Below are 16,653 nucleotides of genomic sequence, written 5' to 3'. Positions count from 1 at the left end.
AATTGGTAAATATATTGAATTTGAAATGTGAAGCTGTTTGACGTCACGAAAGCTTGTCTTCCTTATTAGCAAATTGGACTGAAATATCTACGGTAAGCCGATAATTTGTGTTTTACAGCTAATTTGGATGACTTTGTAATAATTACGCCGCTTTTTGAAGACTTTAACTTTTCCAGACGTCATTTTTGAACTTCTCAGTTGAATTCGATGTAATTTGTGTATCACGCTTCGATGTATAACGCAATTTTTCAAACTCGTTTTCTAATTTTCAGAGACTCGTTGTTAATTTTCAGCTCCTCGGATAATTGTAAAATTGACAATAAATCTCGAAATTTTCAGTTTGTTTGAAATTCACACTTATCAGTGAACTTGTTTTAGCAAACAAAATCTCTTTAAATCCTTAAAGCTTGGTCAGAACTGAATTTTGTCTTTTCGGCTTACTTGGCTGGCATTTGTAGGGAGCCTGGTTGTAAATTTTGTTTATTTTTAAGCAATACTTGTATGTGGTCAAACAAAATTGATCACCAGTAGAAAAATGCGTAGAAAAATAGCTCGCAGAAATCATTTAAAATAAAAAGAACTTCCAATAGGCAGGCAAATACATATCAGAAAATCTAAAAATCGCTCATCAGAAAAACCAGATATACCGATTTGTCAAAATTAAGTTAAGACCAATATTTACGAAATTTTAATCTGAATAACAATTTAACTGATCAGTGTGAAGTTGCTGATACTGCACTTTTGTACCCAGGTCTAGGTACAGACTTATGAGAAGACAATGCTCGACCAAAATGCACTATGAAAAGACCATACTCGACCCATTTGAGCCCTGAAAAGATTTTAGCTGGACTTTAAAACTTTTTGGACTTTAGCTTGACTCAAATTTTTTGCAAAAGACTTTGGCTCGACCCAAAATTTGGGCTGTACTCAAGCTCGACACAAGTTTGCAAACAAAGTCGAGTTAAAGTCTTTACATGGGTCCATCATTGGTCTTTTCATAGCCTGATTTTTTGCCATTAAAATTTTCCGTGCAGTATTGCATATAACGTAGTCAGCGTGTATACTCCTTAATTTTCTAAGAGTCAGAAAAACCACAAATCCCTCAAAAACCTGCATTTTTTAAATAAAAACAGTTCATAAATTTGGAAGAGAAAAAAACTAAAAAAAACACCAAAAATTTTTCATGGCTAATGGGACTAGGACCAATACACTTGAGCTGGCTGGTTTCATTGAATCAAGTAATGAGATAATATGATAATATACTCGAGCTGCCATATCTTTTTATCTTAGGATTTGTTGAAAATCTTAAGGCTTTTTGCAGTTTTCCAACTGTTTCTTAAGTTGGACCGCTCTGATGCAAAGCTATTTAGCCTTGTTCCGGCTCTGCTTCTGTATATACAGAAGCAGAAAAAATTGAAAATTATCGGATTTTGAAAAAATTAGACTTATGAAAAGACTAATGTTGGACCCGAGAAAAGCCCTTTACTCGACTTTGTTGCATATGAAATGACTAAAGGTGGACCCATGAAAAGTTGGACTATCTTTGTTATAAAAAGACATAAGCTCGACCCATGAAAAGAAATTAGCTCGACTTTAACTAGGAAGCTTGACCGTGTAATTATAGTCAATATTGCTCCCCTACTAGGCTTCTAAAGTCTTTTCATAAATCGAGGTCTAGGCCTGGGTAGCAATAACAACCCTCAATTGGTCTCTAAAGAACATCCTAACTGGTCCAGAGACATGATAGTCAACGGTGTTATAGATTTTGCTCGTGTTTGTTACTGTAACTCTCTAAAAAAATTCACTTAAAGTGACAATGACATGTTAATGGTTTGTAATCAAAATTTAAACTAGAATTTAGAGACGAACCCTATTTTACTAGATAAACAGAATTTACCAAAGCACTAAAAATCGAAAAATGAATTTTTGGTTTTTTGCCACTTTTTCTCAGAAAAAGATATACAAAAAACGATAATTATCACAGATTGTCATTTAAGGAGACCCTTTTGCAATTGCTTCTAAAAACGTATAGTAATTGAGATCGCCTTTTTCCAATACTGTTTTTAATTGTTTCCGATATTAATTGTTTCCAGATTTTTTCTTGTGACTTAAAAAAGTTATTTGCCATGTCCTGACTACGCAACTGTGGATACTGTACCTGGAGGCACGTGCTTAAAACTGCAACTTTAAGAAACACCAAGTAATAATGTTTATTAGAGAGATATAATTCAATGGTTAGGAAATGGATGACTTTTTAACGGTAGCAAAAGAAGATTTGTGAAGCAAATCTCACGAAAGTTTCAACTGTCGTCAAGGAGCAACAGTGGGCAAAGGGTAACCCAGGCATATTGTGCCAAAGGAAATATAACTCAAGGGTTTTTTGAAACACCACCAACACTGGCGTCAGTGAAGCAAGTTGATTAGATTGATTCTCTGGCGTCCAGGCACAGCACCACGAACACCACACATTTAATATTAACTGAAGGTGGAACATCGCACAGATACTGTTAAGCTCAATGTTCTAAAATTTTGGATCACAATTCAGGAGAAAAACGGGGTCGTTCTCATTATAGCCCCCCAGCGTAGTGGTCAGATAACTTATAGCCCCCCCAATCATGGTAATTTTACCAAAATGGGTGGGGGGGGGTGTAATTTTATGGGGGGGCTGTAATGGGAAAGACCCGAAAAATTAACAAAAACAATGGTTTTCAATCATTTTGATTGGGAATTTTTCTGTATCTGTCACCAATCGTTCCCCTCTAGAGAAATGCTGTAACCTTCATAACCATCGGCAGGTCTTTTATAATGTGCCTTTCTCTTCGTTTTCTACGATTCAGAAAAACCACAAATCCCTCAAAAAACTGCATTATTTATTAAAAAACATAGTTCATAAATTTGGAAGGGAAAAAAACTAAAAAAACACCAAAAATTTTTCATGGCTAATGGGACTAGGACCAATACACTTGAGCTAGCTGGTTTCATTGAATCAAGTAATGAGATAATATACTCGAGCTGCCATATCTTTTTATCTTAGGATTTGCTGAAAATCTTAAGGCTTTTTGCAGTTTTGCAACTGTTTCCTAAGTTGGACCGCTCTGGTGCAAAGCTATTTAGCCTTGTTCCAGCTCTGCTTCTGTATATACAGAAGCAGAAAAAATTGAAAATTATCGGACTTTGAAAAAATTAGACTTATGAAAAGACTAATGTTGGACCCGAGAAAAGCCCTTTACTCAACTTTGTTGCATATGAAATGACTAAAGGTGGACCCATGAAAAGTTGGACTATCTTTGTTATGAAAAGACATAAGCTCGACCCATGAAAAGAAATTAGCTCGACTTTAACTAGGAAGCTTGACCGTGTAACTATAGTCAAATATTGCCCCCCCCCCTACTAGGCTTCTAAAGTTTTTTCATAAATCGAGGTCTAGGCCTGGGTAGCAATAACAACCCTCAATTGGTCTCTAAAGAACATCCTAACTGGTCCAGAGACATCATGGGTCAACGGTGTTATAGATTTTGCTCGTGTTTGTTACTGTGACTCACCTAAAAAAAATTCACTTAAAGTGACAGTGACATTTTAATGGTTTGTAATCAAAATTTAAACTAGAATTTAGAGCCCTATTTTACTAGATAAACACAATTTACCAAAGCACTAAAAATCGAAAAATGAATTTTTGGTTTTTTGCCACTTTTTCTCAGAAAAAAGATATACAAAAAAGCGATAATTATCACAGATTGTCATTTAAGGAGACACTTTTGCAATTGCTTCTAAAAACATATAGTAATTGAGATCGCCTTTTTCCAATACTGTTTTTAATTGTTTCCGATATTAATTGTTTCCAGATTTTTTCTTGTGACTTAAAAAAGTTATTTGCCATGTCCTGACTACGCAACTGTGGATACTGTACCTGGAGGCACGTGCTTAAAACTGCAACTTTAAGAAACACCAAGTAATAATGTTTATTAGAGAGATATAATTCAATGGTTAGGAAATGGATGACTTTTTAACGGTAGCAAAAGAAGATTTGTGAAGCAAATCTCACGAAAGTTTCAACTGTCGTCAAGGAGCAACAGTGGGCAAAGGGTAGCCCAGGCATATTGTGCCAAAGGAAATATAACTCATGGGCTTTTTGAAACACCACCAACACTGGCGTCAGTGAAGCAAGTTGATTAGATTGATTCTCTGGCGTCCGGGCACAGCACCACCAACACCACACATTTAATATTAACTGAAGGTGGAACATCGCACAGATACTGTTAAGCTCAATGTTCTAAAATTTTGGATCACAATTCAGGAGAAAAACGGGGTCGTTCTCATTATAGCCCCCCCCCCCCAGCGTAGTGGTCAGATAACTTATAGGCCCCCCCCCAATCATGGTAATTATACCAAAATGGGGGGGGCTAGAATTTTATGGGGGGGGGGCTGTAATGGGAAAGACCCGAAAAATTAACAAAAACAATGTTTTTCAATCATTTTGATTGGGAATTTTTTTGTATCTGTCACCAATGGTTCCCCTCTAGAGAAATGCTCTAACCTTCATAACCATCGGCAGGTCTTTTATAATGTGCCTTTGTCTATTAAAATTGAAAATTCACTATTTTTTTTAATTCGCATTATCCCTTCAGTGGCACATATCGGGTGGGGGGGGGGGGGGGGGGGGGGGGGCAGAGCTATATACTCAACTTAGCCTTCTGGCCGTCAATTTCGGCCAATCAATAACTTTTAAGGCAGAAGACAAAAGTGTTATGATCAGTAAGCCTGCCAAAAGTAGAATATCAAAACTGGATGAGTATTTGAATTTCATCCTCTTCGTGGAGTTATGGATGTTTTGAAATATGTGAACATCGGCTGATAGCCTGTTTTCTTTTCCCGTAAATTCACTGAAATTCGCTTCTAATTTGATCCATTAGGTTAAACAATAATGATCTGACTGAAATTAATATAACTTTTAGATGAAAAAGTTTACCGCTGAGTTCTTTCGTTCGACTTTAAAAAAATTTAGCCTCTCTATGATGGTGCAGCAATTCCGCTTTTTCCGCAATATGTCCAGATTTGTGGAACGAAAAGAAAATTAATAGTGTTGGGATCTCCCTCCTAAAAACAAAAGATGATTATGCGTGTTTCCGCTTTCGAGTAAAATGAACAGGAGCAAAGCTCTTCCATTGTTTAGCTAATGTAAATTCAATCCAAATTGCAGTTTTTTTTGTATTTTTGCTACATTGAAAACTGGTTCCTTATTTGTTATTTTTCTTATGTCTGATTGATAGTTGCAATACGAAATTCGCTTTCTTAGATAAACTTTTTAAGAGTTTTATTATACCAAACTTTGAAAAAAATTCCAAAAACGTACCCTTTGCTTTTGTTCCCTCCAAATTTGTCACACAGGAAGAAACCAAAAAAGTCAAATCAACAACTCATTTTCCCAAGTAGAGAAACAGTTAAGTTTTAAATGAGCAAAACAAATATTTAAAAGTTTTTAAGAATAGATAGCTCCATTTTTTCTCAGTAACTATTTGGCCATTTTTTCTCTTCAAACAATGTTTTTGCCTGCAAAAAACAGGCAAGTTTCAATTGGCGTTAATATTAAACCAATGCTTGGATTGTTAAATGTTGTGTCCAAATTACCCAGATTATTGATGAGCTTTGAAAAGCCATTGGTTTTTTTTGGACTCCTCTTAGCTGCTTATGCTAGCGATTCAAACAATTATCTCCAAAGTATAACATCAAAGTTAAGTGTTCATTAAAGCTCAAATGCTTTTTTTAAGGCATTTAGCGCCACATAAAAAATATCCGTGCTTATGTCAACGAAAACAATTTTGATATTTAATATGTAAACATTGACTTAAATCACTTTACTTAATTGACCAAAAAGAAACAAGTGACAATGATGTTTTAATTGAAATTTACCTGACTATTTGCTTTAATTAAATTGTTTGAAAAGTGCAATCATATTATATTTATAATCATCAGAAACCGTTACCAAAAGCAGTTGGCGCTCAGAATAGACTTTATATTGATTCCTCATCAAACTTAGTTTTTCGATGCTAAGTTTTTGCTAGATCTTAAGACCTTTCGAACTTAGTTGAGCTTTCTCGGCACAAAAATAGCAACAAAAATATATTGGTCATTTTATTCTACTTTTAACTCGGTCTTGACTGCTATAAAATATTTATTTTATATTCATTTTGCTTTGTTGAATCTAGACAAACCATCTTCGAACTCTAAAATCTTCTTTGAAAGCAATAAATAATAGTTTTGGCGCCACCTCAATCCAGAAGCTGCAGACATCAGACGCAAATAAATAACTTTCGAAGCCGGAAAAACTGAGAAATTGTCAAAACTCAAAAATGGTCAAAAACGAAAATTGTGCCTATTAGCACTTAAATTGTGCAATTTTGACTGTTTACGATATTTTGTTATTGAATGTTAAATTCCTTAAATTGTTTTGATGATACTTTGGGTGTTTGTTAAAGTCAAAAACCCTACATTTAAGGCTTTTAGAATTACGTAATAAACAATCGTGCATACGTCAACAAAGCAAATTTTGCATTAACTTGACATTTAATATAAAAACATTGACTTTTATCACTTTACTTGAATACCAAATCAGAAATAAGCAACAATGATGTTACAATAGATATATACCTGGTTTATTACTCTGGATGTTTTCAAGTTGTAAGAAAGATTCAATTTGTTTGAATAGTGCTACCAAACTGTACTTCGAACCATTAAAAACGGTAACCGAGACTAGTTGGCTCTAAAAAATAGATTTTAATTTGTTTCTTCATCTATTTTAGGCTTTTTTTCTGAATTTCAGCTTGATCTTAAGACCTTCTCGATTTTAAATTAGTTGAGTTCTATTGTCACGAAGTTAGCAACAATATTAACATTTGAATAGAGCCATACGAACTTCACTAGTTTAAAGTTACAGTCATTTAAATACAACGGAATGACTAATACTTTCGAAAAAATTGTTGGTCAATTGAAACGCAGTGAAAAACCAGGCCGGCGTAAGGCTCAAAAAGCAGGCTGTGATATTTCGGTTCCAGTGAGATTTTTGAGCAGTTGCAACAACTGGTCTGCCGACACGGACAACAACACCGACAGTAATGAATCCTCAATTCAATTCGGTGGAACAGAAAAAAATCTTTACGATGGCTGGAAACAGCTACGACAGGTATTGGAACACTGCTGACTGCAAGATGTCAGACCAACTCAAGAGACCAGAAATTGAGCAAACTGAATTCCCAAAACAATTGACAGACATGTTGTTGATGTAGAATATCCCCAGCCCATAACAAAATAGTGTCTACCGAAAGAGCATATTGAGGTCTCTTTGAGACTTACGATGAACTCCAGAAAAACTGACATCAACAGATGCAACTTCTCAAGCCATTGTTTATGGGAAATTTTGATGCCGACACCGAACGAAAGATGGGCGACAAGAAGAAGACATTCGAATGGTTAGTTGTACAAATTCCAAAACGAGGCTAAGTTGAAAAACGTCGCAGCAACGTTTTCAACTATCAAAAAAACACTCTGAGACTCTACATTTCAACGCAAGACAGTATATCGTTAAAACGCGACGCATAAAATTTGGAAAAAGAGCTGAGAAAAGAAAATCTAAGTCACACACTCAAGCAAACCTTGTGTAAAGAACTGAAACAGCTCTTAAAGAAACTAGGCAAAAAAACAATCAGATATTTTTCAAATTTTTAAACCAGATGTTGGGCATGCAGGTTTTTGGTTGTTCAGCGAATTAGAATTAGCTATGGGGTCCTCTGAAAAAAGTACTGGCAGATGGCAGAAAATGAAAGTCTGACATCTTTAGTGTCATCAACATCTGTCGAACAGAACTCAGTATCGCCAAACTGCGTTCATCGAGAAGGCGAGAGATTGATGACGTTGAGCTCGAAAACCTAAAAGCTAAAAAAGAAGCAGAACGACGACTGTGAGAGTGGCGGTTGGAGTTAGAAAAAGAGCGTGGGGAAATTGAAATACGACGGCATGAAGAGTTTCATTTACAACAACAAAAACAACAACAACAACAAAACAATTGTGTCAAAGATTGCAACACCAAAACGAAGTACGTCTGAGACAGCTTGAGCGATCCCTTGAAAATGCTGGAAAGAAAGCTGAAGTCAACGAAGAACAAAGGCTCCTGGAAACTGAACTGACAAAAGGAAGTTCAGGAGCATCTGTGTTGCAGGCAGTCCACTTCGAAACTGTTGGATTCAAATTACAGTAAGAACGGCAGACTTCATAACATGAGTTACAGAGGAGTCTGAAACCAGCCAGCTGCCGTTCACAGATGCTGTTGTCAACCCTACTAGGAATACCAAACAAGACAGAGTTGAGAAACGTTTTAGCGCCTACTGGAAACCTACACCGCTGTTCCAAACGGGTGTAGGACTTTTCTCAACACAACTGCGAAGTTTCGGTATTCTTAAGAAGCCAAGAATCTTCATATCAATTAAGTTAACACAACTCTAAACACAATTGCGAGAATTCGGTATTCTCAAAAAGCCAAAATTTTTTAAATCAATTAGGTTAACACAATTCTAAGCGCAATTGCCCAAGACGAAGTTATAACAGCAAGGGGTATCAGCATTCCAGTACAGACAGAAAAGTCAAAGTCACCCACACAATTCTCGTAACAGGCCGAGTGAGAACCAAAACCAATTAAAGGCGAGCAAAACTACCCCACAAGTAATTTACCAATCGAGTGGCGATCCAAGAGGTTTAGTAAAACTCAAGTTAACGGAGTTCTCAATAGGCCTATTACAGTGGCTCGAATGGACAGAGTTTTTTGAAGTAATTTTGAAACAAAAGCGGCCAATCGACATTGAGTTGATGCAGTATCTGAAAACTAGCTTCACTGGTCAGGCAAAAGCAGCCTTTTGTGGAATAGGTGTCAGCTCACAGTTATGTTATTGAGCTTGATACATTCCTTGCAAAAAAAATAGCAGAACGAGTGTCTCAGTCGAAGCTCAACTTAAGAAGATACACAGTCATCCTCAAGTTAGACACGATGACTCCAGTGTCTTACGACACCTACTAGCAGCAAACTTGATTGTACTCTAATATCTGTTAGACAGCTTTCATACATGAAGACTTGTAAGCTCAGACAAAATATAAAATTCAGAGCAGCGAACCACTAGAAACAGATTTTTTGCGTACGACGCTAAAGATTTCACAAAACAAAAGAATTCAGTTTGCCATTCAAAGATGGAACGCACGCAATCTGGAGTAGCCAGTAATTTCATTCAGAAAAGCCGAATGGACAACAAGAACATCTGCAGAAGTTCAGCTGTGTATCAAATGCATTCGACCTGGCCATCGATCACAGGGTTCCCAAAGTAGAACTTGCAGCGATTGTGGACGACGACACAAAAACATTAGCACATTGAATTCTCAAATAGGGAAGCTACGACATGTGCTTCTGGGTGCTGGCAATATGTGATAAAGGGTTCTTAATTTCATTCGTCGATAAACCAATTGTATCTACGCTGCACCTGCAAAGTCGAAAAACATCCTTGTCAGTAGCAGGAACCTACAAATCACAAGTTTTCAAGACGGCAAATTTCCAGGTAACTGTTCCAGCACAAGAGAAGTCTCAACCATTGACAACAGTGCAATTTCATGTTCATGAGAAACTGAATATTATTGATCAGATTTTAAATCTGCAGGGGTTGAAACATCCCTATCCACATTTGAAGAATCTGCCAAATCAGAGTTACAATCTAAACGAGTTTTAATTTACTCGTGGTCAGGAAAATTATGACATCCGTCGCCCATTAGGTTTCTAGAAATCAGAATTTTAGGCAGTGAAACCGAAAACTGAATGGGCTTTGAGTGCTCCTCTACCAGTGATGCAAGCAGCATCTCTTGCTACAAGATTAAGCTCAATCGCAGAAGACAAGTTAGTAAGTCAGTTGAGCAAGTGGTAGGACATCAAAGGCCATGCCTCAAACTGTGATACCATCGGTCATTCGAAATATTAATAGAAGACAATCAAGAAATTGGTGGAAACAACTCGACTCGCCAATGAAAGATATGAAGTTCGATTCCTGTGCATAGAAAATGATGTGGAGCAACCAATTAACGTCAAGTCTGCTATAGGGCAACTCAAGTCCCTAGAACGAGGTCTACAGAATAGCGCTTTCAGCCCACATAGAAGCGATGTTTCTTCAAGTTGCTGTCACAGGCTATGACTGCCGATACTTAACAAATTCTGTAGCGAGAAGATCCATAGCAGAGGATAGAAGTTTACGAGTAGTCAAGACAGTTTTCTGGAGCTCAAAACTCGACAACTTACGCAAATTACACTTAGCATCAAGTGGCGAAAGATAACGCTAAAGACGACAAAACTCTTGTCGAAACCGTCCCGCGAAATTTCTACAAGTAGGACTTTCTTAAATCAGTCAGAAAATCTCCAGAAGCAATCTGCCAGTTTAGAACCTCCGCAGCAAAGGTGGAGTTGACTAAAAGGATAGTGAGTGACTAAGAAGTCGAGTGGCAGATCCCAGAGGCAGACAAATCAACGAAAATTCTGAAAATTTTGAGGCCAAGCCACAATCATTCTCGAGACGTTGAAGCTGAGCAGGCTACTTTTATTCAAGTCAAAGAAATTAAACTCTAACAAATATTCGGCTGAGACAATACGGTAGCTTTAAAAAAATTAGTTCATAAAAAAAGCTTTGCGATTGTTTCGAAGTCGTTAACCAATAGCAAAGAAATTTCAAAAAGCTGAACATTTCCAAATTGTCACTTTTCCTGCAAGAGGAGGGAAACATTTGGAGTGAAAGGTTGACTGAAGCATTCGAATCTCATTTTCATTGCAAAGCATCAAGTATTATTGATAACAAAGCATCCTGTCGTACAACTTCTGTTGGAGAGATTGCATTGTACCAATCTGCACGAAGTCAGAGAGCACGTGATAGATATTCTTCAACATGAAGTGTAGATAATTAAGTTGAGGTATGCATTGAGAAAAATCAGGTTGAAATGTGTCCAATGTCGGCACCGAAACCGAATAATCCGTCGATGGCAGACTTAGATTCAGAGATGAGGATTGAAGTTTACGAGTATACGAAAAAATTTTTGGGGTGCAGAGCTCACCGCGTTACGCAAATTACGCTTTGCGTCAAATGGCAAAAAATAACGCAAAAGAAGACAAAAATCTTGTAAAATTTTATGTGGACGACTTTCTAAAGTCAGTCAGAACGTCTCAAGAAGGAATCAAAATCTACCAGTTCAAAACTTAGTCAGCAAAGGTGGATTCAATTTGACGAAATGGATATCGAGTGACGAAGAAGTCATACCGTATATGCCAGAGGCGGACAAATCGAAAAAATTGTGAAAATTTTTGTAGCCGAACCACAATCGTCCTCAATTATTGGACTAAATTGGAATGTGGAAACAGATAGTCTCAGAGTTTTTCGTGGAACTGGGCCGGAATTTCGAGCAAAATAACTCAGAGAGTTGTCCTATCTTTTGACTCAGCAGTGTTCGACCCGCTTGGGGTATGTTCACCCTTCACGGTAAGAATGCGATTTCTATATAAAAGCATTTGGGAAGCAGAGGAACAATTATGTGTCAAAGATTTCTCTGCGGAACGCTCGAAACTATCAAATTATTGGTGCTTTGAGTAGACAAAAATAAGGACGATGTCAATAAATAGACTTTTTTCAAAATTGGATGTACAAAATTGAGACTTTACATTTTCACAGACGCGTCAGAAGAAGCGATGTGCATTGTTGCATGTCTGCCAGATGAAGTTACTTTAACCCTCTCGACTCTGATGGGAAAATTTCGTGTAGAACTTATCAGATATAGTTCGATTCCGAAATTCACACTTCAAGCCTCAGTCTCAGAAGGCAGACATTGAGAGTACATGATGTGAAATTAGACCAAGTCTGCCATTGGACAGATTCATCTACGGCGTTGCAGTAGATACAATGAGCTCACAAAAATGAATAAGTATTTGTTGCCAACAGTGCTGCAGAAAAACTGGAGAGCTCTTCTATGGATCAATCGAGACATACAAAAGCACGGCATTTTTTGTTAGCAGAGAAACGTCCATCGAAAGCCTCAAGGAGTCAGGGCGGTTGAACGGGTTAGCATGGCTCTGGCTCCAGACAGATGAAAAAGATGAACGTGTTGTCATGTGAATGAAGTTGAAGCTGAGCAAGCTATCAGTACTGTAGCCCCAGAAAAAAACTAGAACAACTATTCGACTTGAAAAGGTACAGTAGCTTCAACCATAAAAGAAACTTCATCGCCTACTGCATAAGGTTCAAAACCAAGCAGAGGGGAACTCTCAGAGAAAATAAGATCCATCCTGCAGAACAAATTTTGTTTCAATTTGTTCGAAAAGAACGATCGTTTTGAAATCATTCACAAATAGCGAAGAAGTTTCAAAAAGCTTGAACATTTCCAAATCGTCACCTTTCCTGCAAGAAGAGGGAAGCAGTTGGAGTGAATGGCTGACTGAAGCATTCGAATCTGAGTTACAATGGAAAGCATCCAATAATAATGAACACAAAACATCCTGTTGTACAACTTCTGTTGGAGAGATCGCATTCTGACAATCTGCACGAAGTCAGAGAGTTCGTGAGAAATATTCTCCAACAAGAACTAATGATAACCGATTCGGGGTTTGCATTGACGAACATAAAGTCAAAATGTGTCCAATTTTGGCACCGAAACGCCAATCCAACTCATTCACCGTTTGCACGCTTACCACGACAACGACTTCATGAACAGGTTTTCCCATTCAACCATACTGGAGTCGATTAATTGCGATATATCAAAATGAAATACCTACAAAAGACCTTGAAGTGATGGTGCTGTCTTTTCACTTGTCTATAAACCGGAGCACTACAAATTGAGGATGCAAAGTCATTGGACACCAAGTCATGTCTGTCTATCTGCAGTGACAAGATTCAATGCGAGACGTGGCTACCAAAACATAATCATCAGTCGCAACAGAATAACGGAGTTTCGTTGGCGCAGCCAATGAGCTGTAGGCATTCATGGAAAAATGGGACCAGACTACGGTTAAAAGTAATTTACCTCTGAAAAAGATCGTTTGGAAGTTTAATCCACCTGGAGCTCAACATTTTGGTGGAATCTGGTAGAGGCTAGTTCAAGGTTGCAAGAACGTTTTGATTGCAATCATGGACAATCGAAGCCTCACAAACGAGGTACTTCGCGTTTTGAGTTCGTTCCACAACAGTGTGCCTCGTGGAACAAACTCGCAACGCAAGACCCCTGACAGCAGTAAGTGAAAGTCCAGAAGACCTGACAGCATTCACACCTAATCATTTCTTGCTCCGGCAAAAAAAAACGCGAGTGCACTTTTCATTGCCAGATAGTGAGCGTTAGCAGGACATGAGAAAACCACTAAGAACTGCTCGAGCATTTGCCGACTTGATCTGGAGAAGATGTACTTGCGAGTATTTTCCAAAATTAAACCAGAGGTCGAAGTGGTCAAAAGAACATGTTTGAAACCCAAAAGAATGTGAGCTAGTTTGGCTAATAAATGACTCTGTCAAACGCTATGAGTACACGTTGGAATGAATCTTTGAAGTCGTTACTGGCAAAGACGGGGTTGTGTGATCAACGAGAGTCAAAATGGAAGTTGGGGTTAGTATTCTTCTATGGTATGTCCAGGAACGAAAACAGGGCCGACGATGTTGGCGCCACATCAATTGATAAGTGTTGTTAGTTAATTTGATCAGTTGAATTGATTTTTAGTGTGGTTAGTTAACTTGATCATTTTATTTGTTTTCAACTTGTTCTTGGCCGCTAGAATTTTTTTCCACTTTAGCCAATTTTCTTTGCTTTGTTTAATCAAGACCAACCATCTTCAACTATCTAAAGAAATCATTTTTGAAGGCGATAACGAGTAGTACTGGCGCCACTTCAATTTAAAAGCTGCAGACATCAGACATCAATAAAGATCTTTCGAAGCTGGAAAAACTGAGAATTTGTCAAAAACTCAAAATTTGTCAGAAATGAAATTTTGTGACCAAAAATTTGCACAACCCCAATTTTGGGAGGGGAAACCTGAGCAAGCTGAGGCTATAGCACACAAACAGGGTAATTTCTAAGCTAATCATGGAACCAACGAACGTTATTGCACCAAGCACACAATTGTGCCTATTAGCACTCATATGGTGCAACTTTGATTCTTTTTGATATTTTGTTATATAATGTTAATTTCCTCGAATTGTTTATTTTATGATGATTTAGGTGTTCGTTAAGGGTCAAAAGCCCTACATTGAAGACCTTTAGCGCTACGTAATAAGCAATATCAAGTCTATTTTCATATAGAGTTGGACATTTTTGTTTATACGTCCAAAGAGGTGTTTGGCAATCTGCTTTGTACCAAATACTGCACTGTCAACATTCCTATTTTTGTGCTCTAAGAGCTCTGGCTCATTTATTAAATATGTACTCGGCGAGCTCTTCATGTCTAATGATCGGGCGTCTGAAAGTTTGTAAAGCCAATTTCAAAGTTACATCCAAAAATTCCTTTAAGGTTACCAATACCCAATTAAATATTAGAAAGTGAAAATATCAGAAGGTGGTAAATTTCGAAAAAGTAGTTCTAAGTTCATATATGTATCAAACACTTTCCGACTTATTGCCATCTTTAATTGAATCAAATTCTACTGATTGGATTCCAGTTTAGAGTTCAATAAAATTTAATTAAAACTGCTAGTTGGGACTAACTTAAAAACGAGAACACCTCAATTCAGGTCAGATAGGTGAAACTATGACTTAGATTATAAAATTAAACTACCAAGTTTATAACTGAATGCAGGAATTACAGCTTACGTGATGACTTAAAAGTCATTTCATGAAAAACAAGATATTGACTTTTTTAGAACTTAAACAATGAAGTTAAGGCACAGGGTACTAGGATATAGGATACTAAATCGATAAATTACTTTTCAGCTCGATAATGATGAGAAATTCATTGTATTTTCTATCGAGCTAATTGAACTTGCAGATTTGAGATGGAATAAATCCAAGAAGAGAAAATGGAAATTCTCTAATGTCTAGACAAACATTATTTTCTGACATACGTTAACTCAAAATTCTGCTACACTTTTTTTCACCAAGAAAGTCAAAATGACTGAAAATGATTTTCAATGATGTTTCCGAAAGCTCGGCTGGGAAAAAAAATCAGAAATATGTCCTGTTTTATAAATAGGCTCAATTTTTCTTCACCCATAATTTACAATCAAAAGCAGACAACTGAAACAGACAAATTCTCCACAAAAACAGATTCAAAAACAAATCTTCAACAAAATTGTAAATCAGTCAGGAAATAAGACATTGAAAAAATGAGACCTGCCTAATGCAGAAATTGACTTGGCGTTATGTCCGGGATTCCATCGAATGTTCCGTGTTTCTCCTAGCTGAATATATAGGTTGTGAAACTTATTAACTGTGTTGCTGTGTATTTTGTTTATCGTGCCATGCAAAGGCAAAAGTATTTCAAATCCTTTCAATTTTCAGACAAGAAAGAACATCAATGAAGTATTTTTGCTTAGCAAAGCTCTTGTACATAAAAAGTAGGCCTAGCTTTTGTACTGCAATTAAATAAAAAAAATTAAACTGAAGTTATAACTGCAGTAGAGGAAACCGAAATCGGCTTTTAATTATATCTATTTTGGGCCAGAGGTAAGAAAATTCCAAATATTTGAAATCTTGATGTCCCTAAACAAAAGATGTCAAGAAAATCAAAATTGCCACAATTTCGCATTTACTATGTAAACTTTACTTAAATCACTTTACTTGATTACACAATCAGAAACAGGTAACAAAGATGTTATAAATGATATATGCCTAATTTATAACTCCAACCAAATTGTTTGAATAGTGCTACCATATTGTATTGGTAACTATCAAAATCAGTTATCAGGAGCAGTTGGCCCTCAAAATAGACTATAACTTGATTCTTGATCAAATTTAGTTTTCTGATGCTAAAATTTTGGTAAATCTTAAATCGTCCAAGTTTTAATTTAATTGAGCTTTCTTGGCTGGAAATGAGACACAATACTAACATTTGGCATTAGCCTTGCAAACGTTAGCACGAGATTGTGTATAGATTATCAATAAGGATTCTTTTAACTTCAATGAAAGTTAAAGTTACAATCTTTTAAATACAAGCGAGCGACTATTAGTTTCGACGAGATCGTTAGTCAGTTGGAACCCAGTGAAGAACCAGGCCGCGGCGTAATGCTTGAGAATCAGGCTCCGCTATGATTCTCGAGCTGCCGCAACAAAATAGGTTTTTGTTTAGGGACATCAATGTAGGACTTTCAAATGTTTGGTATTTTCTTACTTCTGGCCCAAAATAGATAAAATTAAAAGCCGATTTCGGTTTCCTTTACTGCAGTTATAACTTCAGTTTATTTTTTTTATTTAATTGCAGTACAAAAGCTAGGCCTACTTTTTATGTACAAGAGCTTTGCTAAGCAAAAATACTTCATTGATGTTCTTTCTTGTCTGAAAATTGAAAGGATTTGAAATACTTTTGCCTTTGCATGGCACGATAAACAAAATACACAGCAACACAGTTAATAAGTTTCAAAACCTATATATTCAGCTAGGAGAAACACGGAACATTCGATG

General features: G+C 36.8%; 1 protein-coding gene across 1 annotated transcript in view; it reads left to right on the top strand.

Moving 5' to 3' along the window:
* Positions 1 to 35: 35 nt before the first annotated feature.
* The window catches only part of LOC142339121 (uncharacterized), a 127,336-nt gene continuing 110,718 nt past the window's right edge, over positions 36 to 16,653 (top strand). The window contains exon 1 of the mRNA XM_075388862.1: positions 36 to 92. The gene's annotated coding sequence lies outside the window, so the exon portion shown is untranslated. The remainder of the gene's footprint in view (positions 93 to 16,653) is intronic.

Source organism: Convolutriloba macropyga, chromosome 5 (assembly GCF_964194025.1).
Source record: "Convolutriloba macropyga chromosome 5, txConMacr16.3, whole genome shotgun sequence".
Lineage (NCBI taxonomy): Eukaryota > Metazoa > Xenacoelomorpha > Acoela > Convolutidae > Convolutriloba > Convolutriloba macropyga.
The sequence above is the reverse complement of the archived record's forward strand: the minus strand, read 5'-3'. Positions and strand labels throughout refer to the sequence as shown.